Genomic DNA, 25952 nt, shown 5'->3' with positions numbered 1-25952 from the left:
TAGGAGCTGACGATCACTAGGGCGCTGAAAAATAACGTCATGTACCACTTTTCTGTTCATTTCTTCTCATTTCTTTTCACAGAGCCAGGAATCGCGATGCTACTGAATAAAGAATTGAGGGGTGATTAATTGTTTCAATCAGTATGCTACAGCTCGAGAAAAGACACGCGAACCCTCCAGCCACATTTTCTCTGCTACTGTTTGCGTGTTGAATGCAGATATTACCTTGATATTAGGTTGTCCTTTCTTTACTGCACAAGACTACAACCTATGCATAAGCTAGACGTAGCCTACCTTCCCATGACTGTACATCTAAGCAAGCAAATAAACAAACAAACAAACAAACAAACAAACAAACAAAAAGGCTACAGCGTTGTAGGCAACCGTCATGTCAGCCATACAGGATGCGGTCGTCAGAATTTGTGCTTATTAATCTATATGCCAATCTCGCCTCTACCATGAGTGAATGGTCAGACAGATACAAACGCCATCCCTAGTGTGAAGCAGTACGGCTTCGAAACAAGTTACTTAGCTTGTGTAAATCATGCGTACCCCCTCCCCCCCTAACAGAATGCCATCTCAAGTGCACTTGCGCACTGCGTGTAGTCTAAAATTATGATCCCGCCCAATTTCACACGTTCGTCGTGCGGATGGGGAACCATCCGCAGTAGCCGTGAACCTAATATGTAACGTGTGCGTCACTATTATCCCTAGCTCGCAATTTAAGCTACGAGAATTCCCCACATCTCACCATCAAGCGCACCTGCACAGCTATAGACGACTTGACAAATGCTGGTTTTCAGCGCTAACGCAGATATATCATCTATGCTACGCCACTTTCCCGCAGTAAGAGATAATGCCAGCTCTAACGAACAATCTCCTCATCACTGAAAGCGCACACAGCTTGCCAAGCTCGTGCGAAATAGATGCACAACAGGAAAAGAAACAGAATGTCCTCAGGGAGCAGTGGTTAGACTTGGCCAATCCCCCAGATGGGGTACGTGCCAGTATATCACAAGGATCTTCATCTACATCTAGTTGCGCTGCTGTTCCGTGCGACCGCCAGGACTAACTTGCTTTTCACGTTGGGAGCTGTTCTTTCGCGCACCCCTCAAGGATTGCCCTGCCATCGCGTGCCTCTGTCGTGCGTTCTTCTGTCCTCACTGGCGTCGTTCCGTGCCGCTTTCGAGTGCGCAGCTGCAGGCCCTTATCAAGATTGCCACAGCCTTTTTTTCTTTACGTTGCCGCCGGGCAGCGGCCGCTTCAAAGAGACCGTGCAGTCAATGGCCTCCGAGAGGCAGCGTAATATGTTGCGACAGAATGGAAATCAGGCGCGCGTGCGAAGAAAAAGAAAAAAAAAGCGTGAACAATTCAGCGCGCCGTCGTGACTTTTAAGGACACCGAGAGGGCAGCACTGATGCCGCAATTACGCGGCGTAATTCCTCGCTTCGTCGTCCAGAGCCTCACACCACGTGAGTTAAAGAACAGTGGATACGGAGTGCACGTTAAAGTTCGCGTACTTTCGCTCACGCCATTCGCAGGCACATCGCTGAACATCGAAACAGGAGGTTGACAGCGAGCCTTTCTGGCTAGAACGAAACGTGAGGTTACTGCTAATGGGAGGTCGCAAGCAGCGCGCGTACGTCGGTGATTGTCGTAACGCTTGTAACCAGGGCAAACCATTGAGCGTCGCCGCGCAAAACCATCTACCCGACGACGAAACACGCGTGATAGAGGGCGAAAACACAGAGTCGATACGTGGCCTGTTTCGAGGCGGCTCGGGGAATGTCGTGAAGAGAAAAAAAAAGTAAAAGTCCGCCGACACAGAAAACAAGTCCATGCAGCGACATCGAAACGGATAGACGGTATGCGTCGGGCCGAGAACGTTACATTGCCGTTGGTTTCTTCACGCCATCGGAAACACGCCCAACGGAGAATTATCGCGACCAGCTTGCGGGACCAAACTGAAAGCTGGCGCTGCGTACGCTTGGTTCAGCTTTGGCGCTTCCGGCGAGAGTGGACGAAGAATGACGAAATTTCTAGTCATTAATGAAAACCGACGAAAAAAAGAAAGCAGCACGTGTCTTGCCCGCGTTTTCTGCCACCAGCTCGCACAGCCGAGGTGGCGCAGTTGGCGACCGGTGCACGCTAAGAGCATTATTGTTGGTGCCTTGAACCCATCTCTGGTGACGCTGCTGCTACTAATGTCAACTTACGCGAGTGACACAACTCCTGCGCCACGCCTGAGGGACCGGCTAAACACTTGCTGAGCGTGGGCGGATTAGTGAAGAAAGGGCAATTCAATGGCTTCCGGGAGATGTCCGAGGGCGTGAGTACTTTTACTAAACTTCTCTCTTATCTTTCTTTTTATTTTTTTTTTACAGGTACTCATTTTCAAGCAGAATTTTGTCCTGCGGCATAGGGCTACCCAAATAAAAACGTGCACAGGATTCTTATGTAGGGATTAAAAGAGTGACATGCAGAACTGTCCATAGGTCAACGGGAGTAATTGTTTATGTTTAGATGTACTTGCCTTCGTCAAACTTCATCTCGTCTATTTTGGTGATGCTTGCCCTTTCAGACCATGGGGTCTCTCCGCGTGTGCATTGAAACAGGTGCGCATAGGGCTGTAATGGTTTAGGCCGCCTAGCGATAATATTGGCTTTTTGACGTTTCACACGTTGGCTTCCGCAACGTTTGCCCCCCACCCGTGTCTCGTTGACAACTGCTCTAGCTTGTACAGAGAGTGAGAGAGAGAGAGAGAGAGATAGAGAGAGAGAGAGACGAAAGGAAGGAAAAGGTAGGCAAGGTAACCAGAATGATAAGCCCGCTTTGCTATCCTGCAGTGAGGAAGAGGAGAGGTGTATTCCCCGTGGCTCATTGACTATGTGCTCTTCGTAGTCCACATGTGTACTCGTCATACTTACTCTCGTTGAAACTGACATGCTCGTGAGGCCTGTATGTTGCAAGGCACTACAATACTTCACTACCCGTCCGGTTTCGCGTTTAGATAGGCGACACGCGGCACGATGGTGGAACAAAGGCAACTAAGAGAGCTAATCACCGAACTCGAGAAATGATCACACGGTGAGAGTTTCAAGGAGTGGTTTGACAGTGATATACAGAAACGCATTCCGGCTTCCATGCAGCAGACAGACAAAATGCGAAAGTGTAGCAAGACACCTGTATGCGTGCGTAGCAAGTAGGGCGAGATGATCATGCTTGTCTTCCTTCCGTCAATTTTCGTAGACAGTAGGCGTAAGCTTTTTATTGCGATTAGAGCTACGCGCGCGCTCGTGATTGTGTATGTGTGTTTGGCAGAATCAATGCGCCTACAGGCACGTACCCTGGGAGGGGGGTCCCGGGCCTCCCCCCTCCCCCTAAAAAAAATTAAGCGGCAACCCTTTCCCTCTGGCCGCGCACGCCACCACTATTCACAGAGATTCCTAAAGCACCGCCAAATCAACGTTGAGATTTGACAGCTATTCGGCGGTAAAACACATTGCTGCCTTTTTCACTTATTTTGGATGGCGGTAGTTATCGGCATCTGCTGGGATCTGAAGGCCAGTTTCCTCATCGATTCGCCCACGCGATTAACTCAAGATACATTCAGTTGGCACCGTCTATTCAACGGTCACGCGCATAGTTGTTGCTTCGTTAGTTCAACCTTCTTCGTTTAGACTGATCCAGGGACAAGGAAACGGATTCGGTTCGTGGTCAGCTAGTCTGTACTGCTCGTGGAACTAGTTGTGGCGGGAGAAAACGCCAGTTGTGTTTAACTTTTCCATTTGCTTCGTTATTTCTTTGAGTGACGGCTCGCTGCGACGCTGGCAGATCCTTGGAATCATATGCCCGCGATATGGGTTAGGTAAGCTGGAAAATGAAATAATGCGAACCAGCGTCCATGATCAAACCCTGCCATAACCAATAAACCCATAGGCAATGTGACTGTCACCCGTTACCTCGTCTGGTCTTTTCCTAATTGTACAGCACTTTTCGTGTAAAATTGGCAGCTGAAAACAAGAGTCCCAAGGAGTTGAGAAGTCAACCGACAACACAACACAACAGGGAGCGAGCCAAGGCAACAGCCTAACTTAAAGAAAGAGCGAAAATTAACCGTTCGTTATGAAAATATCCACGGATGAATCCACTTCCTTTTTTATTTAAAAAGGAAGTAGAAAAAACGCCGCCGGAAGTGGAGAACTATTCCGTGTGTTTTGAATGACGCTTCTACATGTATCAGACGAGCCACCTGACGTAACCATTTCTCTCCTGCGCTTATGTAGGTGTTTTTCTAACCATCCGCGGTGGGCGCAGTACGTCTAGAACCGCAGCGTCCTGCGCTCTACGGGGTTTTACGCGACTGGCGGCCACGCATCGTTACGTAACTTCCCAAATAACAATACGAAGCTGTTTTGGCGCTTAACTTGGTATAGCAGTGAACGAGGAATCCAGAAGAACTGTGATTGTTCCGCAAATATATATTTCTCTATAATTCCTCCAGAGCTACTTCAAGAAACGCTACTACTGTTGTATACAACTTAAGTCAGCAGTGAAGCCCCGCGCACGGCGTCATAACCGCCAGCCACTGTTCCTCCGCCCCCCCCCCCCCCCCGCGAAGTTGCAAACATTGTCTACTTGAAACATTTCCTGTTACCCAAATAAGGCTGTGACCACAGAAAGAAAATTGTTAGCGCGTAATTCTATACGTTTTCCCTCGCCTAAGATAGTGAAACGATGAAAGCCGAATTCTTTATGGAACTGAAATGAAATGCTTCTTTCGCTGCAACTATTTATTTTCAAGTTTCACTTCAGTTGGCAGCTAATTAAGTTTCATGGCAAAATGGGTTCAGCAGTGAAATGGACTGTACCGCAGACTTTTGAAGAGTGAAATACTCAGACTCCATACAATTTGTCCATGTCCGTTGCACACCTCATTGCTTCAGCCGATCGATGAAAAGACTCTCTAAGAACAGCAGACGCTTCCGGGGTATCAAGTGCGACGCCATTTTGAAAAGGCCGCACGATGACGATATTGTTTGCTTCTGTGATTGCCTGGTGGAGTAGCACAATCCCGCGCAGCCCATGTGCCTTGGTTGCCAGCTGCTGTTTCTTGAAGTCGCTATTCTTGCATAGTAATCTTTATTTCATACTTTCGCTTGTTTACTTGTTCTAAGCATTGTTCTTCCTGCACTTATTTCCTGCGCAAGTCCGTTTAACGTGGTGCCTTGTTTGCCAAGTAAAGGAAAGGTGTATCCCACAGGCTTACCTGTAAAATACAGCTTATTTCATTTCACTTTTGTGGGTTTACGCGTCTTTATGGAGAGTGGCGGGCGTTATTACCATTTGTACTAGTAATGGTACCCGCCCCCACATTTCCATAGAAAAGTTACCTTGGGTTGGGCTCTCCCCCCCCCCCCCCCCCCAGAAGAAGAATTCGGGATACGCGCCTCGTGCCTATACTTATAAAGCAGAAATTTCACTGTACCCGTGACATGTGTAATACAGCCAAACAGCAAACGGCACCTTCATGCTTTGGGCTAGTCTCTTTCTTTTCTACCTGTAATACAACGCGTCGCGATCAGCTTATTTCAAGTGAAGCATATTTTTTTTATTTCCGTGCTTCAAAAAATTAAAATTTCTTTTCTCTAAGCTTTGTATCCGAGGACCATTCGTGTGTGTGTGTGTGTGTGTGTGTGTGTGTGTGTGTGTGTGTGTGTGTGTGTGTGTGTGTGTGTGTGTGTGTGTGTGTGTCTAAACGTGCGTTCCTGCGCCGTATTTATGAATCGGGCGGTTACAGGTCCATTAAAAATTAAAATGCGGGGCTTTGCATGTGAATACCACAACGTGCTTATGAGGCACGCCGTAGTGCAGGACTTCACATTAATTTTGACCCCCTGGGGGTTCTCGCGCGAGGACCCTAAGCGCGTTACACGAGCGTCCTGGCGTTTCGCTCCATCGGAACGCGGCCCCCGCGGCCGGGATTCAACCTGCGACGTCGAGCTCAGCAGCGCAACCTGGACACCTGGCTACCGCTGCCGTGTATCTGCCGAGAGCAATCTTTCTGTGTACTTCTGACTGAGCAAAAAAAAAATGCAATGCTGCGTGCGTGGTACTTGCCGCACACATGTCTGCGATATCACGCACTTCACTGATTTCCCGGCGGCGACCGGGGCCCTGCGTCTTGCTTTTCGCTATTCAGTCTGGAGAGTGCGACGTCTTCTATCTGCAGCCGATCGCTGCGCTCCTTCCGCCGCGGTACGCGCTTTCACGAAGGGTAGGGTCATCAAACAAGCAGCGTGCTTGGTGGACATACGTTGTCGGTCAAGTATCGTCAAACTGCTCAACACGTGCTACCGCTGATTTCCTACCTGCTTTTTTCTTGTTACCTGAGCTTTCGAAACAGGCGGACAAGTGCTTCGTAGTCTCGTGGTGTCGTCTATGGGTGTAGTCTGCTCCTCTGTGCTGTGGATATTTACGACTTTTTGTGCCGCACTTCGGGCAGATAAGCGCCACGATCACAAGGTTGCGTGAATGAATGTTTGGTAAGTGTTTCTTTTGCCCGTAAATATGTGTCCTTGGCGATACGTGTTTGGCATTAAAAAAAACCTTTTCATGGAGGGCGCCTGAGCGGATGTACAGCAAATTTGGCGCTTGAACGTCACTATCACTATCAGTTTAAGCATTGGCCATGCCTGGCCCTTGCGCCACTGAACATCACACATTCATTGAACGCGACTATGAATTATGACTGAATGGCACGTCTGTTGCATTGTTCCCCCCGGAACAATGCAACGGCATGCAGCTGCTACGTTGAAGGTTCCGCAATGTGGTGACTTCGGTGCTACGAATTTCGTTGTGTTTTTTCAACACTTGACATATATGCAAGGCGATGCAGTCAATCAAATTTAATTAAATCTGATAGAATGAAACTCATATTCACGCCCGGAAAATTTAAACTCCTTCCTCTCTATCTCCAGCCATAGAGGGTATATACACATTTGTCAAAAAAAAATGTAATGCTATTTGAGTAAGAATATAGTATAGCAATTAATTACTAATCGATTTGCCTAACTAGCTACAACTAAAATATCTTTCGAGTGCATCAAAAACGATACTGCATGCTGCGGCAACCCGTTCTGAGCAGTCAGCGAGCTTAGTTTGTCGTCAAAATACGCCCCATAAACAACGTCAGCTTCTCAAGAGCCCGTGTCGCAAAAAAAAAAAAAAAAAACTGGTATCGGCGTCGGACGTCATTACGCTGAAAAGATTTTCGAGCCACCAATAGGCAGACCGTCCATGCGATGCAAGGAATTTACTGATTGAATTTCTCAAGCTAAAATACGTGGAAAAAATCGTCAACTGTGACTTACACACAACCAAGAGGCATGAGAGCTCTCGGATTATAATTGTACTATAAGAGAAAACATAATTCTGTTATGCGAAAACTCAAAGTATCTCCTTTTCCAGCGTGTCTACCATTCATAAAACCCGCCGCGGCGTCCGCCATTCGCGTGCTCCAGCACGCAGCTGTCCTCGGTGGGCCACGGAGCGGCGCGACCGGTTCCTTGCAATACCTCCAGCTGGCGCTCGCCTCCATCGCATCGCAGCCCACGCAAGCGGCCGCGTTTCTACCAGAAAGCTTGCCTTCGGGCATAGCGTTCCCGGCCAGCGTTTCCCGATAAACATTACGGTTACATACGCTCCAGTTCCCGGGAAGCGTGAGAAGCAGTCAGGGATCTTTGAATGCTATTGCGTTCCACTCTTAAAGCGAAGCTTAGGCGTCCTCCAAATCTTTTTTTCTTGCAGCTTTCATTTTCTCGTGATCGATACCCTTAACAATTTTGCAAGAAAACATTTAGATTTTGTGTCAGCAAACTCTTAACATATTGTATATGTCGCTTTTTTAATGATATCACGGTAATGTAGAGGACCATTTTTGGCCATAGTTCAGGAACCGAATTTATTTTATCACGCCTAAATGAAAGTTTTGTGGCGCAAAATCGATCGTACCATCGATGAAATATTCGGCGTTATACAGAGTCCTCTTTGCAGGGCTCGTCCTGATTGAATTTATTCGCTCTTTCGCGGTGGTTTTGCGCTGCCCATAATTGTGTGCAACCTTCCATTTGCATATTTTCCCGTTCATTCGTTACTTCGATCGGCCCTTCCGGAAGAATTCCTCCATCTTACAGAAAACGCGAAAGCACAAAGGAACAATAAATTATAGCACCAGTTGCCACTCGTGGCGAAAGGCTATTTTACGCGTAGCTTTCGCGGACAAAGAACGCTTCCCGCATTGAAACTACAGAGATGGTTATATTTATTACCTTAGGCACCAGCTGGAAATATTGAAGGCATACGCTTCCTACTATTTCTACTCACTTCAACATGAAATTGCGGTGACGCGCGAGATGATGTACGAGGTTAAAGTTTGAGATGAAAAAGAAAAAGAAAGAAACGTAATTACACTTTTACCACATGCACACTCACTAAAAGAAGTAAGAAAATGTGTACGCGCGATGAAGCGTATGCACGATCAGTACTTTGATGCATGTCCGTACAAGGCAAAAACAAGAATTCCGAAGCAAAAATAATAATAATAATTGTAATGAAGAAGAGCACAGGAACAAGGCCAGCCAGATCGTCTCTTCCATGCCTGCTGTGCAACCAGTGGGCCAGCCGGATCGCCAGTGCTTGGCACGAGTGTGAGCCGTTCGAGCTACCAGCTGTTCCTGCTCTGCGTCACCTGCCTCCTCGATTACGAAGAGACGTTACCATCGGAACTGTTAAGTGCACCCATTACAATTGGTGGAAGGTGCGGGGTACTCAAGAACATCTACATCCTGGAACTCCGGTCTCGGACTCTGCCTCCCGTCATGCCTGACTCTCGCCAGCCGACGCCGCCGCCACCCCCCGTTGCCTGCTCTGGCGCTGTCCCGCAACGCCATCCAGCGGTTTTCAGCGGTACGGACGAACAGGACGTCAATGACTGGTTGGCTACGTACGAACGGGTGAGCTTGCACAATCGATGGGATGATACCGCCAAGTTAAATGCCGTCATATTCTACCTAGCGGGAGTGGCTCACCTGTGGTTTAAGAATCACGAAGCCGACTTTCAGTCCTGATCCGCGTTCAAGACCAGTTTCGCTGCAGTTTTCGGTCGCCCTGCCGTCCACAAGTTGCGCGCCGAGCAGCGGTTACGAGAGAGCGAGCGCAACAACCCGGTGAAACATTCGCCTGTTACATCGAAGAGGTTCTCGACCTGTGCAAACGTGTGGATGCTTCTATGCCCGAAAATGAGAAATTAAAGCACATTTTGAAGGGCATCGCCGATGACATTTTTCAAATGTTGATCGCCAAGAGTCCGCGCACCGTAGCAGAGCTCATAAACTTGTGCCAAAGCTACGACGAGTTGAGAAGGCAACGCACTTTGACCAGGCGCCCCTCAGTGGCTGACGAGGCCCTCTCTTCCATGCCCGTCCTCCCTGATCGCTCCCCCCTGCTCACACAAATCCAAGCTTTCGTGCGGGAGGAAATTGCACATCAGCTCTCTCTAATCCCTTTTGCTGAGCTACCCCAACAGCAGCCGCTGCCTTCACAGCCTCCTACACAGCTCGCCCCTACGCTCCGGCGGGTTATTGAAAAGCAAGTTGCTGAGGCCCTACCTATGCAGCATCAGCAGTACCCTGTCGCCGCGCCACTTACCTACGCAACCGTCGCCGCGCAGCCTCAAGTTGCTGAGGCTCTACCAATGCAGCATCAGCTGTACCCTGGCGCCGCGCCACCTACTTACGCATCCGTCGCCGCGTAGCCTCCTCGTCAACCACTCGTTGCGCTACATCCACGGCCGCTACCACCCGTTCGTCATCGCGTTCATCGACCTGCTCCTGCGTTTGTTAATCCTTGGCGCACACAAGGCAACAGACCCATATGTTATGCCTGCGGTATTCCCGGCCATGTTGCACGACTCTGCCGCCGCCGCATGCTGCACTCTGATGGGTTGGTGCAGTCGCCTCCCTACGCCGACGTGCAACCTTTTCCAGACACTTATCTTAGTCGGCAGTCGAACAGGCCACCAGTCGAGCGCCCGGTCCTTTCACGTCGTTCGCCTTCCCCGCGTCGCCGCTCGTTATCCCCCTTGCGTCGGCGCCCTTCACCCACGCAAGAGGAAAACTAAGCGCCGCAGTTCAAGAGGCAAGACCTGCGTCGCCATCGATCTGTACAAGTCCTCCATTGTCGCCTTCGAACGTTGTCGATCTAACTGTGGACGGCCTCCCTACCGTTGCGCTAATTGATACTGGAGCAGCCGTGTCTGTCCTAAACGACCGCCTCTCTCGCGCCTTACGAAAAGTTACGACGCCACTTTCTGGGTTTTCTCTTCGCACAGCAAGCGCCCAGCCAGTGCAGCCTTCAGCAGCTTGCACAGCTAGAGTTGTTATTCAGGGCGTTGTCTATATTGTGGAGTTTGTGGTTCTTCAGTCCTGCTCTCACGACGTCATACTTGGGTGGGACTTTCTTTCGTGAAATAACGCCGTCATCAATTGTGCACGTGCTGAAGTCGAATTATCGCCTCTGTGTGACGTACCCCTCGTCGGCGCCACATCTCTTCCCGCTAAGCTAGTCCTTCAAGAAGACATCACCATACCGCCGTACTCGTCTGCCGTTGTTCCCGTCTTCTGTGGCGCTGTCTCTGGAGGCACTGTCCTCTTCACTCCTTCAGAACTCTCCATAACCCGCAAAGATGTTCCCCTCCCTTTCGCCACGCTTGACATTTCAGCCGGACTCAGCGCCATCGTTGTCTGCAATCCGCTTCCTACAGCCCTGACGGCTCTTTGCGGTGAAGCGCTTGGCCATGTTCAGCCTCTTGATGACATGTTTATAACCGACGTGCCGGACGCTTCGTATACAGAGCTCACTGACTTCTGTGCACTTTCCACTTCTGCTCCGCCATCAGGTGACTTATTCACACCTTTCATTGCCGATGACCTTACTTCCGAGCAGCGCTCCCAGCTTCTTCACCTGCTTGCCCAGTTCCGTTCTTCTTTTGATGTCGCTCAGCCTCCTCTGGGTCGCACGTCAACCGTCAGCCACCACATCGACACAGGCTCCAATGCGCCATTGCGGCAGCGCCCGTACCGCGAATCCGCCAAGGAGCGTCAGGTGATCAGTGAGCACGTGGACGACATGCTTCAGCGCGGCGTCATTCGACCTTCCTATAGCCCGTGGGCATCACCGGTGGTTCTTGCCACAAAAAAACATGGTTCCATTCGGTTCTGCGTCGATTATCGCCGTCTCAATAAGATAACGCGCAAAGACGTATACCCTCTACCGCGCATGGACGACGCTCTGGACAGCTTGCAAGGCGCTAAATTCTTCTCTTCGTTGGATTTACGCTCGGGCTACTGGCAGGTCCCGATGTCAGCAGTTGATCGCCCTAAAACTGCATTCATTACGCCAGATGGTTTAAACGAATTTAATGTGATGCCATTTGGCCTATGCAATGCACCTGCTACCTTTGAACGAATGATGGACACTATCTTGCGCGGCCTAAAATGGAGCACGTGTTTGTGCTATCTCGACGACATTGTTGTGTTCACCCCTGATTTCAGCACGCATCTTCTTCGCCCTAGGCAAGTGTTGACGTCCTTGACCAACGCAGGCCTGCAACTGAACCTGAAAAAGTGCCAGTTCGCCGCGCGCAAGCTCATGATTCTGGGTCACGTCGTATCACAAGACGGCATTTGCCCCGACCCATCAAAACTTCGCGCCGTGGCAGAATTTCCGAAACCAAAGACACTCAAAGACCTCCGCGCCTTCATCGGCCTCTGTTCTTACTTCAGGCGCTTTGTTCGCAATTTTGCCTCGATAATATCACCTCTGACACAACTCTTAAGTGGCGCCAACGACCTATCCTCCTGGTCTCCTGCATGCGACACCGCGTTCGTGACCTTACGCCGTCTCCTGACGTCTCCACCTTTATTACGACACTTCGACCCCACCGCCCCAACTGCAGTGCATACCGATGCCAGTGGTATTGGCCTTGGCGCTGTCCTTGCGCAGCGCAAGCCTGGCTACTCCGAGTACGTCGTTGCTTACGCCAGTCGTGCGCTGACCAAAGCGGAACGCAATTACAGCGTCACAGAAAAAGAATGCCTGGCCATCGTTTGGGCACTCGGGAAGTTTCGCCCCTATGTATACGGCAGGCCTTTCACTGTGGTTACTGACCATCACGCCCTTTGTTGGTTATCCTCTTTAAAAGACCCGTCTGGACGCCTTGCCCGCTGGGCTCTGCGCATTCAAGAATACGACATACACGTCATATACCGCTCCGGTCGCAAGCACACTGACGCTGACGCTCTGTCCCGCTCTCCGCTGCCAGCCGACGCGGCCTCCCTCTTCACCATTGAGGCGGTATCCTCGGCCGACATCGACACGTTCGCATCAGAACAGCGCAAGGATCCTTGGGTGGCCTCTCTTTTGGATCTCCTTTCTGGCTCGCCTGCATCTCCCATCTCCCGCTCCCTGCGTCGCCAGGCTGTCCATTTTGCTGTCCGGGATAAACTCTTGTATCGACGGAACTACCAGCCCGATGGTCGCCAGTGGCTCCTGGTTATCCCTAAGACTTTGCATTCCGACATGTGCGCGTCTTTCCATACTGACCCACAATGTGCACACGCAGGCGTTTTGAAGACGTATGAGCGCCTGCGCAACGTTACTACTGGCGCGGAATGTTTACTTTTGTTCAAAAGTTTGTCCGCTCGTGCCCGCAATGCCAACACCGCAAATCTCCGCCTCATCCAGCCCACGGATTATTGCAGCCGCTTCCGTGCCCTGCTCGTGCCTTCGACCGTGTGGGAATTGACCTGTACGGGCGGCTACCACTAACACCCGCTGGAAAACGATGGATTATTGTCGCAATTGACCACCTTATACGCTATGCCGAAACCGCTGCTCTACCTGCAGCGACCGCCAGTGACGTTGCATCCTTCATGCTCCATCGTTTCATTCTTCGTCATGGCCCACCTCCGGAGCTGCTGAGTGATAGAGGCCGTGTGTTTCTGTCGCAGGTGGTTGAAGCTCTGCTTGCTCAATGCCGCATAGTTCACCGGACCACCACGGCGTACCATCCTCAAACTAACGGACTTACAGAGCGTTTCAATCGCACCCTTGGTGATATGCTCGCCATGTACGTTTCATCGGAGCATACAAACTGGGACATCATCCTCCCATTTGTCACGTACGCATATAATACGGCTACACAAAGTACCACAGGATTTTCTCCATACTTTCTTCTCTACGGTCGCGATCCTTCCCATACCATCGATACGGTTTTGCCTTATACACCAGACGCGTCAGAATGTGCTCCCGTTTCAGCCGTCGCCCGATACGCCGAGGAATGCCGTCAATTAGCCCGAAAGTTCACCTCCGCTGACCAACAACGACAAAAAGCCAATCGTGATGGCGACGCTACGAATCACAACTTCGCCCCCGCCGCCCTTGTCTTGCTGTCCGTGCCTTCTACCACGCCTGGACTTTCGACAAAACTTCTCTCGCAGTATGATGGACCATACCGCATCGTCGAACGCACCTCTCCCGTCAACTATGTCATAGAGCCGCTTACATCGACATCCGACAAGCGCCGCCGTGGACGGGATGTTGTTCACGTGCGCCGCCTGAAACAATTCTATGACCCGCTCGTCTCCTCGTCGTAAGTCGCCAGGATGGCTCCGCTTTTGCACCGGGGGTAATTGTAATGAAGAAGAAGAGCACAGGAACAAGGCCAGCCAGATCGTCTCTTCCATGCCTGCTGTGCAACCAGTGGGCCAGCCGGATCGCCAGTGCTTGGCACGAGTGTGAGCCGTTCGAGCTACCAGCTGTTCAGGCTCTGCGTCACCTGCCTCCTCGGTTACGAAGAGACGTTACCATCGGAACTGTTCAGTGCACCCATTACATAATAAAATGTTCCCCGAGGCCTTGGCACATAGCCCCGAATTCAAAGCTCTGAACTGCAGTAGCTTGCGTTACCCACACAATGATTATATTCGTTTTAGAAGCAGTGTGCCTTTAAAAGAGCAGAGATTCGTGTCATTCGTACAGCCTGCGTTCCGTGACGTTCGGTCGCCGACATTACGACTCCAAATCTAGACCGTCAAGCAGCACTATTCACTAGCGCCTGGCGTTTACTAGACAAGCGCACGCCGATATAATCGTACGCTGGCTGACCCGAGGACAGGACTGTTACGGACACAGCTGTAAATAAGTCGGAAACACACGGAAGACGACTGGACAAGCATCTGCTTGAGGCCTTTGAGCCACGCACTTCTTAACCCTTTTGCCTTGGTGCAGCTGGCGAGAGTTCTGGAGGCAATACTTACCATAGTGCACACCCGTTGTCTGTTTTGGAATTATACAACCCGTGCGTGTTGATATCTACAAGCTTTTGGTCTTCCGCGGCGCGCTACGCCTTCCTTGACGTGCGTAAAAGTTGCGGGAGGAACTTAGTGAGGCGGTTCATCGACTTTCATTTGAACACTCGAAACGGAAGTTGCGGCAGTGTAGGCAAATATAGGAATATGTGGAATAAACGAATGAACGTACCAATCGATTGCGTCATCTTGCGCCTCAACGCCTTACTTCGATTTCTGGACTAAATTTTCAACACTTGGGTTCGTTTAGCCGCGCACGAAGCTGCACTCATTAATGCCTTGCATTCCGCCCAGCGGGAATGGGCATTCGAAACGAGCTTTGAAAATGGCGCGTGTTTCTAAAATAGTCCGAGTATGCTAATTGGCCGAACGAAAGTCCTCAAGCGTATGCGTAAGTCATAGCACTTTTATATTCAAGAAAACAGCAAGCTGCCATAGAAAAATGCCATGGTGAATAAACTTGTATGTAAATAATAGACGCTGCTGAAGAAAGCAATCAATTAAAAAAGGAAGAGAAAACTAACTATAGAATCAGTAAACTGCTGGTTAATGGCAGGCGCGTTGCTGCGTTTACTGCTGTTTCCTTGTTTCGTTTATTTACTTTACCTAAACATGCACCAACTGGACTCAGTTTTGTACGTTGTTGAAAGTAACTTTTCTCACGCTAACTTCATGAAATTCTCATTCCACTTGCAGCAAAAATGCAGTCATGTTCTGCTTTATTCACGACGCCTGTTACGATTGTGTTTCATAGACAGGTTCAATTAGGTCGCATATACAGTTCATTCCATTCAATTTTTATGGGCTCATACAATGCAGCAAAAATAATAAATTTTGCATATTCAAGAGTGCGTCTTCCGTATATGCCGGCAAAGGGCAGATAACTTGAGTGAAAAAAATGAATAAAAGAAATAAAAAATGAGAAAAAAAGTGCACGGACAGAAAAAAGTCAAGTTAACGCAGCGTCATACTTCGCTCAAACTATTCCGCAACCCTTGTGTGCATTGGGCAAAATATTGCACTTTTTGAGCGCATTATGAATAATTCCAACCGCTTCCATTTACCCACAAAGACCAGCTACAGGGTGTGTGCACCACAATGGCGCCCATTCCAACACTCTATAGAGAGAGACAGCGAGAGAGAGGTGGTACTATCCAGGGAGGTTATATAAAACTTCTGGAGTGGCAATCCCTGGAGCCGCCAGCGGGAACCACTGAAGTCGCGACGGCCATAGGCAGGAGAGGACGCGTCCCGAGCACAGGCGGCCGCGGAATATGCGCGGGATTCGGTTGCATTTGCAGCTCCGCGAGCAGAATTGAGATGAAACGTCTTTAAGATCTATATCAGTTCACAATCGTCTGTTGTTCTCGAAAAAAAAAATTCTGCATCCAGTTATTATCGCAGGTTTCAGGAAAAGCAAACGGCGGAACGCTTCGCCAATTACATTTCTTCGCAGTGTTAAATTACGAGCGGTCTCCCGTGCGATGTGACTGCGTAATGTTCACACGCTGCTTGGCGAGAAACATTCTACAGCCACCATTTGTGAAAACACTTTCCACCAACAACTTTTCCCTTTACGGCGCGACCACTGTCCTCATTTATTGGCTTGATGTATCTCTCCTGAGCGCTATTACATGGCTGTGGAGTAACTGTATGTCGTATTAACGCGATATCGTTAAGGGCCCCCTGTAGCAGAAAATCCGGCATTGGCGTCCCTTGAGCAAAATTATTTAGGTATATGTGTATGCCACCCCTTGCTATATTACATGCGATATATGTGCGTCATATTGCCACAACATTCTATCACTAAAGTGGCTCATACCTTGTCTTACATTCTTGATAAAGTAATTCCTCGGAATTTTCAGGACAGCCCACTTATGTATGTCATGAAACAAAACACCAGAAGCTCCTGGCTTTATGTTAAATCTTCGTAGACTGAAATATTAAAAGTGCGAAACAATATCTCGGGAACCTGTAATGATTTAATTTTCTGGTACGGCTTTGCACAATCTTCGGGATCGGCCCACGCAAGACGCCGCGTTTCTGCCAGAAAGCTCGACTTCGTGCATAGCTATCGGCGCCAGCGTTTCTCGGTAAGCATTATGGTTACATAAGCCGCAGTTGTCGGAAAGCGTGATAAGCCGTCAGCGATCTTTGAATGCTATGGCGATCCACTGTTAAAGGCACAGCTTAAGCCTCCTCAAGTTTCTCTTTATTGCGATAGTAAATACATGGGCACTCCAGGAGCATTCCTGCCGTCGGCGCGCCGTGAGGTTCCGCATGAAGTCCAAGGGCGATAAAATCGTCGCTGCGCGCTGTATGCTGTATGCGCAAGCGAGAGCATGCGATGGTGAGTCGGCGATCGCGGATGAATCCCGCCCACGCAACGGCGGAAAGCGGGAAGGAAGCGTGCCGCCTTCCGTCGCGCGCAAGGCTTCGACGGGAGGGTGAGGAGGGGGGGGGGGGAGGTTTGGAGGCGTTCTACTCTTGGCAGCAGCAGGCACCCGGCCGGGCCGCTGTATCTTGAAAGCCATCTGCGACGGCCACAGCGTCGGCGCTGCGCTGTGCTCTCACACCATATTTCACGTTGATGTAAGCGGCTACACGGAGGTCAATTCGCTCGCTGCTGCTACCGCGTTTCAACAGTGCAGCGTTTTTACAGCGAGTTACCGCGGTCACCGAGTGAGATGTGTTCATGCTGGCTTGTGCGCGCGTGACACCATGCTTGTTAACTTACTTAGTGTGCCTATATTTACAAGTTTATACAGCCGATGAAACTGCCATCCTTACTTCGTATAGCTGTCTACTAATTTGCTATCCCCATCGATGCTACTACCGTGCGAAACTGCGGCATTTTTTCATCTGCTCTCAGTAGGCCCTAAAAAAAAAGAAACTCGCGCCATTGGAGAATCTTGTAATGCATATACACCTAAAGAAACTGATGCCCTTCATTCATGGCGTCGAAAATATTTGTTAATGTAACATACGCATCGTACTGGCCTATTTGGAAGCATCCAGGCAGCGTAAGCATATATATTAGTTATCGATGCATGCAGAAACGTAGGAACACCAGAAACGATTTTCGGCCACACTTGAACTATTCTAAAAGTATATTGGTTTACCATAAGCTCAGTGGGGAACTTCCGTTCTGTGTTAATTGATTCTTAAATAATACAAGTCTCGAAAACAGTGTTACGTACCGTTCTTCATATTGTGTTCAATTACATTCCTGAGTGATGTGGTGTGTCCGGAACATTATATAACACTCTGCAACCTTGCAATTGGAGTTGAGTACAACCGCTCTTGTGTTTATGTTATAATACAATATAATCTTCTGCTGGCGAAGTTGGTACGCATTTGTGAATACACAGGAAGTCTTTGAGGCAAGCACACACGTACTCAAGGGATGAGCAGGGCTGGACATTATATTCGATTCACCTGTTTTCCCAGATAATTATGCCAGGATGAGCCCTGCATATCCAACCCTTCTCTTTTTTGTCATAAGTCGAGTGCTTGTCTTTCTTGTGCAGGCGTCTCAGCCGTTTCCTTATTACGAACACAGGCGTTGCGCTTTACGTACAAACTAAACATAGAATGTCGTCGAAAATGGGCACCACAAGTCAGAACCCGATCTAGCCGCGCTAAATATTACCACTTGCAGTGACGTGCCAGTGGCTGCTTCACGCGTAAACTCTATCCGTTTACGTGCCGGCCCCTTCCTAACCGTTGCGAACTAAAGCGAACGTACCCACAACGTCCGGTCGTGAACAAACAACGACAGCTTATGTTACAGCCGGAAGATTAAACCAGGGGCGTCTAGTGTACGTGATTGCATCGCAGCCATGACGAACTAAGATGTTGTAATGCCGTCGAACAGCATGCCACAATCTGTCAAACACTGTTCCGAGTGCGTACAATCAATAAGCGTGACCAACGCCCTCAACGAGGTCCTAAAGCGGCTACGATGACTCTGACAATGGCGGAAGGAAACAAAGCAGGAGAGGCCCTGACGTCTCGTATTGGAAGTCAGGCGTGCAGCCATGTTGGTGTGTCATCTGCCTTTGCGCCTCCAATCAGCTCGTCGGTGCAGATCGGTGCTAGCTTTGAACTTGCATTTCTACGAGCCACCGGAAGTGTGTGCTACCGACGCACGTCAGAACAGAGCCTACGAAACTTCTGTAACAGTTTAGTGACGCAGACGCGCTCCCGTGCTTTCCTGTGGCACGTTGAAGACGACGAAGACCTGCGCCGTAATTACTTGAGCGTTTCTGTTGCTTTTTGACACTCACACTCATAGACCCTAAACGGAACTTGATGCTTGCACACTACGCTCCAAAGTCAGCTTGTCTCGCGAACAGAATGTGCTGGGAGAAAGACACGGGCCGAACAATCTTATGTCACTTTTCAGAGGCCGAGAGCAGCAGCGAGAGCTTTAGGAGCGCGGTTGCCATGGCAACGTTAACGTTTAGCATGCCAGTCCCAGCGCTCCTTTGTGAAAGAAACAGCACGTGACTTCCGCCACACACTCTCCAACACGTTCGTACTGGCCGGGGCCTGTCCTACGTTTTCCTTCCTCCATGACTGGTTTTCGCCTCTAGCAACATGGCGGTGAGCGGTCTCACTTTTGGAGACTATCCTCCGCTCCAGAAGTCTGACCTCTGTATTCGTAAAAGTACTCCAGCTTGAAACCCATGCTTACCTTGACTTATATGACGCCTGGCATGAACGTGCTCAAGATGCTCATTGCATTTCCTTTGGCGCGTTCACCACAGAAATAATTTAAATCAAGTCAAGCAAGGGCTTCAAGATGCATTTATGAATACGGGGGTAAGTGCATAATCTCCTTGGTACTATCGCGGCAACCCATGTCTACGCCACATGGACTGCAGGTTGCGGAGCGTGTTTGTTTCCACAGTCTACGGAGCGTCTGTTGTCGAGATGGGCGTGTCGCCTTGCCGGCTCACCACGGCTTCGCTTAGACCGACTCCGACGATGCGCTTGATTTTAAAGTGACTGACGGAGAAGAATCTGGCCTCTGTGGAGTTGAAGAAGCGAAAAAGAAACAGCAGGCGGGCAATATTTGCGATGCCACCGTCGTCACGCCGTCGTTATTACTTCGTCGTGATGTTGCGTTTGGTCATGTTGCCATTGTCGTCGCATCTTCACCTCTATCGTCGTCACATCATCGTCGGTCTGCCACCGTTATCGTCAACCTGTCATTTCACCTACCAAAATATGCCGATATTTTGCGACGTCATCAGGAAACAGCATTGTTCACATCAGCTGTACACTTTGAAAGTGTTACTGGTGTATCCACTAAATATCTGAAGTCCGAATATAATTAAGCTATTCGCTTACTTCCACAACTATCTTTCGCGTTTTCCACAACCATTGTATGTTATTTTTTTCTGATCTGATTACTGTTGCTTTGCGGAGGCCTGAGGTTAGGCGCACATCACCGACGCTAACGTTTGTCGCTGACCAAAGTGAATACCAGAAATCTCTGCAAAACGAAGATAATATCAAGCATGGCACTGGGCTTAGAAAATAATGAAGGTATTTCAATGTGACCCGCCTGCAACCTCTACACTTAGAAAATTAATCTACAACACTTCTAGGAGCCGAAAAAACTAACAAGAAACGACAAAAAGATAACACAGTGGCATCGAAGATCTTTGTAGGAGAGCAGTAAGTCAACGGTGATGAAACCGTGTTCATTCCAATTTATTAATGCACAAGTCTTCACTTATGTTTAAACCTGCCCGTGCGGTAAAACTAATTGTCATGACTTCACCATGAGCCCCTACTTTCACTGAGATTGGTCATGCAGCAAACTGTTGTTACTGCCGACGCTTGAGGGTTATGGGTTCTAGTCCGCTGCTTTTCCTATTCGTTTATTTTTTCTTTCATCACAGTGTCTGAATTTTCTGTCAGGTGATGTAATAAAAAGGCAAATCCGTCCCCTTACTTAAACACTCTTTCACTGATGACGCTGACTGCTCTAATCGTCGTTTGTTTTTTAGGACATGTTTCGCTGTCAAGTGCTTTGAAAAACTCTTGTTATTGGGTGAAAGGCTGTTCAAAGCCAAGGGTGACGTGCGCGTATAGAAGTAGACCTAATTGCGTTTAAGCGGTTTGGAAACGCTTGACATGAAGAACTTAAAAATTTAAGAAAATATACTCGTACTTTCATATATTTTCTTCCCATGAACAGCGGTGTTACGGAAGAATCTGTATTCACTTAAGGGACAGAGCGATGGAATGGAACCGGTGACTGAAATATTACCTGGTGGGGGAACTATCAGTGATTCCACGTGTTTAACGGCTATTTTGTGTACCGAGATTTTGACGGTGGGCCACGCGCATCTTGCACAACTTTAGGTGCTGATAATGTAAACACGTTCTTTTTTAGAGGCAACAGTGGAGCATGAAGTTTTTGTTGTTTTCTTGGGCCTTAGAAGCAGCCGTAGGTGCGATGCTAATGGGCCGCAAGTGAGGCCGGTGAAATACGTAATTAAGAAAACTGCTCCAATGGTGACGTATGTATTGAACTTACGTATTTCAACGGGGATTTTTCCATCCAAAACGCAATTTGTGCGTGTTGTGGCTGTATGTGAGAAGGCCCGTTCCGATATTGTATGTGTTTTCCAAAGGACTCGAGAGAATAATCTATAATTGACTATATCCTTTCTGTAAGAAGTTCGTGATAAGGAAATATCAGTACGGATATTCTCGACCAGAAACAATATGTATAAGAGAAACTTGAGGAAAAACTATTTGTTCTTAAAATCTTTGTTGATTTTACGTGAGCATTTCATTACATATATCATAAACTTTATTTCACAAATTAAGTCACTGTGGCATCCGTGGGCTTCCCCTGATGCTACACAAAAGTCATCTTTCAGAAAGACGTTATTTTGTATTGATGAATAAAACAGTATCTGACAGAAAGAAAATAATCTCAGGTGTACCGCGGGATAGCATTCTCTGGCCTTTGGTCTTTAATTTATACGTAAATGACATAGTCTATATACCTTCAGAAGTTAAATTTATAATATATGCTGACGAAATTAGCATATTTGTTTCGTCTTCGATAACATGCTGACCTTTTTAATAAAATTAATGCCGTTTTAGAGGGATTAAGCAAGTGGACAGCTAATAAACAATAAAGGTAAATACAACAAAGCGCTGCGATTTCCCGTTTTATAAGTAAGCATGTTTCTGTAATAGGTAACCTTGTTTTTCACTGCTCAAAGATAGAGCTAGTTAGGTTTATTAGGGTACTTCTTATGTATTTTTCAGAATCAGTGCAGTGGGATGAGCATGTCAATGCGATATTGGAAAAGTTAGGTGCAATACCTGAATTCTGAACTGAAACCGCTACTTAATTTCGAAGTAAGTAAAATTGTTCATCTATAATGCCCTGTATGCTTCGTTTATAAACTGCTGTCAGTTGGCCTGGGGGATTATTACACAATCGAACCTCTCACGGCTATCAGTAATGAAAAAAATGTTTAGAGAATAGTTTTAGAATGTACCAATTCTGCATTCCACTGCGCCGCTCTTTAAAAAAAAATTAGAATATTTGGAGCACAAGACAGATATGAGTAAAATTGTTGCGTGAATATCGCCTAAATGATGGCCGTCATAATTGTCTCTTCCTAGAGTTGGTACATCTGCACCCAAAGGAAGTACCATATAACACAAGAATAACATACCTATGGCATGTTCCGTGTTGTAGCTCTCGATACGGTCGGCAAATGCTTCACAGCAAACTTCCGCGTTTACTAAATGAATATAATAATAAAAAAACAAATCGATATTCGCGAAGCAAACTTATCTGCCTTCTACGCGTTCTTTCTAGCCTGAAATTGACCTTCAGCGCTGCCTTTGGTTTGTATTTAATTATATTGTTAAACGTCACTATTACAATGCGTACGTGGTAATGAAGTGTTGCGCTGGTGCTTGGTGCTGATGTGAAGAGATGTATGCTAACGCATGGCGCTCTGTGTAGGGCGCTAATTATTGATTTGTTTAATTTTAAGGCTTCGTCAAAGTGTACGACAATGTAAACAAGATGTGTGTGCCTCTGCTGCTGTCTTTGCCAGTATGGGGGCGAAGGATTCTCTCAAGCCACACTTGAATGGCTTTTGCGTTCGCCTCCCATCACATAAACCAATGAAGAATCAATCAAGCAATCAATCAATCAGTCGATAAATAAATAAATAAATAAATAAATAAATAAATAAATAAATAAATAAATAAATAAACCTTTTGCAATCAGTGCGGAACCGTTTAAATGACACAGTACGTGCAAAATTACTTTTCCCGCAAGAATCGCGAACAATGAAGGAGGAATGGCTAAAGACTGCGCTTATACTTTTTTTCTGCGCTCGAGACAGTGTATAAGTCCGAATACTAAGAATGTGAGTACACGACGGCTTAATTCGTGCAACACATCAATGTACAGCACGTTCGGGACCCAAAAACAAGACACGAAAGGTCAGCGCAGACACCTTTTTTTCTTTCTTTTTCACAGAGTATCTGCGCATGAGGAACTAGAAAACACGAGCTACACCACTTACCCTTTAAGTTTCCACGAAGTAGTAAGCGTCAGAAACGGGAAAAACAAATCCCCTACAATAGCACGGTTTTTACCCCGTGTTTTATCCAAGGCCTGAGCCTAATTCTCGGGCCGTTTGCCGCTTCCTGACACGTGCGACGAACGACCGCTTGCGCATCTGAGAACGCCGAATGAATGAACGCGTGCAACCACGGAAAAGCCCACTTCCCGTTCCAGAAACAACATCGCGTTCGAGTCGGTCCTCGCGCGTACAAGTGAAGGGGGAGCACTGGGAGAGGGGCGGGCGCAGGAGCGCGGCAGCCGCACCGGACCGGCTGGTTTAGTTGACGCGCGCCCTCGCCTGCCCTGACGAATGCGTCGTTTTGTACGACGTTGCACGCTGCAACATTCGTTTGTATGTCTCTCTCTTTCTTTCTTTCTTTCTTTCTTTGCTTCCCATGTTTTTTCTGTTTTTTTTTCCTTTTACTTTCCTACGAGTGTAGCGGCCGGTTTGCTCTTGGGCGGGCCGCGTCCACAGCGCGGGGATTTTGAAAGCCCCGATACCTCCAGGATCCGCTCTCACGAGCCGCTCTTCCTTGATCTGTCTGCAATGCGTCGTACTCGGCGCTTGCCTGCTATAAGCCTGCGTGGAGAGTAAAAACGGGAATGACTGAAATGGAAAGGTCCCAGCACTCTGCGCACATGATGTGGGTGGCAACAAGACTTCGCGCTCATGGCGACAGTCTCTTTCCTCATCTTCGCTAACGTGCCGTCGGCTGACTCGGAGGAAACAGAACGCGCTTGCATGTTTAGACAGTTGCGGACGGGATCCTTTGGACAGGTCAGTGCCCCGCTAAGACCCAGTCGTGTGCCCGAAGAATACGTTAGACGCATTTCACTGGCGCTTTTTCTTGCTACTTTCGCGCACGGAACCTCGGCTGGTTTTGGACTATGAGTGTCGCCGAAGAGCAGATCCGTGAGTACAAGCACGTTCCTTTTCCTAGTAAGGGGGGAATTACTGTTCTGGGTTAAAACCACACTCTGCTTTAGTGAACGTCAAAAAGGTGGCGAGGGGCTATTGAAGCATTAGGAGTGGTCGTTTTTTTACTGTAGCATATTGCAGACGAATAGTTCCAATGGTTCTCGTGCCGTATTCCTCATAAGCCTCCCGTAGTAACTTCATTTGCAGCTACAGATTAGCGAGGTTACTTAAGGTGCAGGCCTCGCGCATGCCAATTAAGTTGTATTGCCTGTCTGCCTTCCTTTTCTTTCGTGGCTTTTTATTTGTCGAAAGTTTTCCTTCGAAACCTAAACATTGTCGAACATGGGGGTAGGTTGATTTCGGGAGGCATAACGGAGACCAGGTTACGTGTAAGTTCCGAAGGCATAGCGCTGAATTCGGATCTTTTGAACTTATACGACCATAGAAATGATACAGCGCGCTTGAACAACACGACCTGAAATAACGCATTCTTGTTTGTGTCTGTTGTTTTTACTTTTTTCATTTCCTTCTTTCCTTTTTTTCCTTCTCCACTGTTTCCCATGTCTTTTCGCGAGATCCTAATTTTCTAATGGGTATATGTACGCGGCTATGAACGCTCGGATTGTGTATAGGTATTGACGTTTTGTTTATATCAGCTTCCTTCTTTGCGCGTGAGATTGTTTTAATTACATTCTTTTGGCATCGTTAGTGTCAGCGCTCGGCTAGAACCTAATTTCAATCGCTTACCGCGTCACACTTGTACGCGCCCGTGCATTACAACTACACAACCGCTATGGACTTCACCTTGTACAATAAAAATAATAATCACGGCAGTTTTGCTCAAAAGACAAAGTACTCGCAGCGATGGCAAAGTACAAAACGCTGTTAAAACGCTGTAAATAAGTATTATACAAATATATTTGCATATTATTTATATTTGCACGCATTATGTGCCTATAGGCACATCATTTTCATTTCATTTAATTGTTTCATCTATTTTCATTTATTATTCATTATTTCATTTCATTCATTATTTCATATATGCATCAATTTCATTTTATTGTTGACTGCATGCTCACAGCTGTTCACTTCCTGCCCGCATCGCAGGAGTATTGTGCTATACGGCTTCGCACCGACGTGCATGTTACTAATGTGCGCGCTCGCGCTATTCACCGCGTTTTGTGGGATGCTGAATGCGTGCCAGCCGAGGCAAGAAGCGAAGGCCCGGAGACCCCCACAAAGCGATCGACGATTACGTTGTCTCTGGCATCGGTGCTGTTTCGATTACACCGTCTTCGGGGCAGGCAAACTTTATCGCACTAAAAAACGACCGAGCAGACGCGCGAAACTGCGCTGAGGCATGAAAGAGAAATTTTCGCTTAAATAAAAGAATTTTGCACATGGAGGCGTGCATTTGTCGCAGCGAAGTTATTTGCATACCGTTGGCGGTTTCTTTGCGAGATTCTGCACGGGATAAAGCCCGTCACTCACACATGTGTAGAAGAAGTACGGATCGTTGCATCAGCTGATTCGTCAGCCTCGCCACCGTTGCGCCGCCCACTTGGTGAAAACCACACGAACTCACGTCGCACCCCTAAACATTGCCACGTCTCTCAGCCTACGAAGGTGTTTTAGGCGAGAAACACAGTTACGAACGAACGCGTCCCTGCATATGGTCACATCGGCAGTACAGAACCCCTGCGTATCCCAGCTTCATATGTTTGTGCACTATGTAGCTGTATCAGAGCCGATTGCATGCTGTCTGTTTGAAGAGCGCACTCAGACAATATTTGATGTTCAGCGTGTCACGTGTTTTAAATTTTGGAAGAGAGGCGCAGAACGTGTCGTTATACTCACGTTCGTGCTGGTGTCACCGTGCTTGCGAGCTGATGTAGCAGTGCAACCAGCTTTAACATAATCAAAGCCATCTACATAGCGGGTAAAGTGTCTTCAACGCTGTAGTAGCGAGTGCGGGAAG

General features: G+C 48.1%; 1 protein-coding gene across 4 annotated transcripts in view; it reads left to right on the top strand.

The window, feature by feature from the left end:
- LOC142576542 (monocarboxylate transporter 12-like) overlaps positions 1 to 25952 on the top strand; it is an 89337-nt gene that overhangs the window by 45649 nt on the left and 17736 nt on the right. Inside the window, exon 1 of one of the 4 annotated variants that reach the window (XM_075686707.1) lies at positions 2028 to 2329. The exons of 2 other annotated variants lie outside the window; for them this stretch is intronic. The gene's annotated coding sequence lies outside the window, so the exon portion shown is untranslated. Of the gene's footprint in view, positions 1 to 2027; positions 2330 to 23551; positions 23969 to 25952 lie in introns of those variants that run through there. One more of the 4 variants, XM_075686705.1, reaches the window with a different exon arrangement.

Source organism: Dermacentor variabilis, chromosome 3 (assembly GCF_050947875.1).
Source record: "Dermacentor variabilis isolate Ectoservices chromosome 3, ASM5094787v1, whole genome shotgun sequence".
Classification (NCBI taxonomy): domain Eukaryota; kingdom Metazoa; phylum Arthropoda; class Arachnida; order Ixodida; family Ixodidae; genus Dermacentor; species Dermacentor variabilis.
This window is presented reverse-complemented; position numbering and strand designations above follow the sequence as displayed.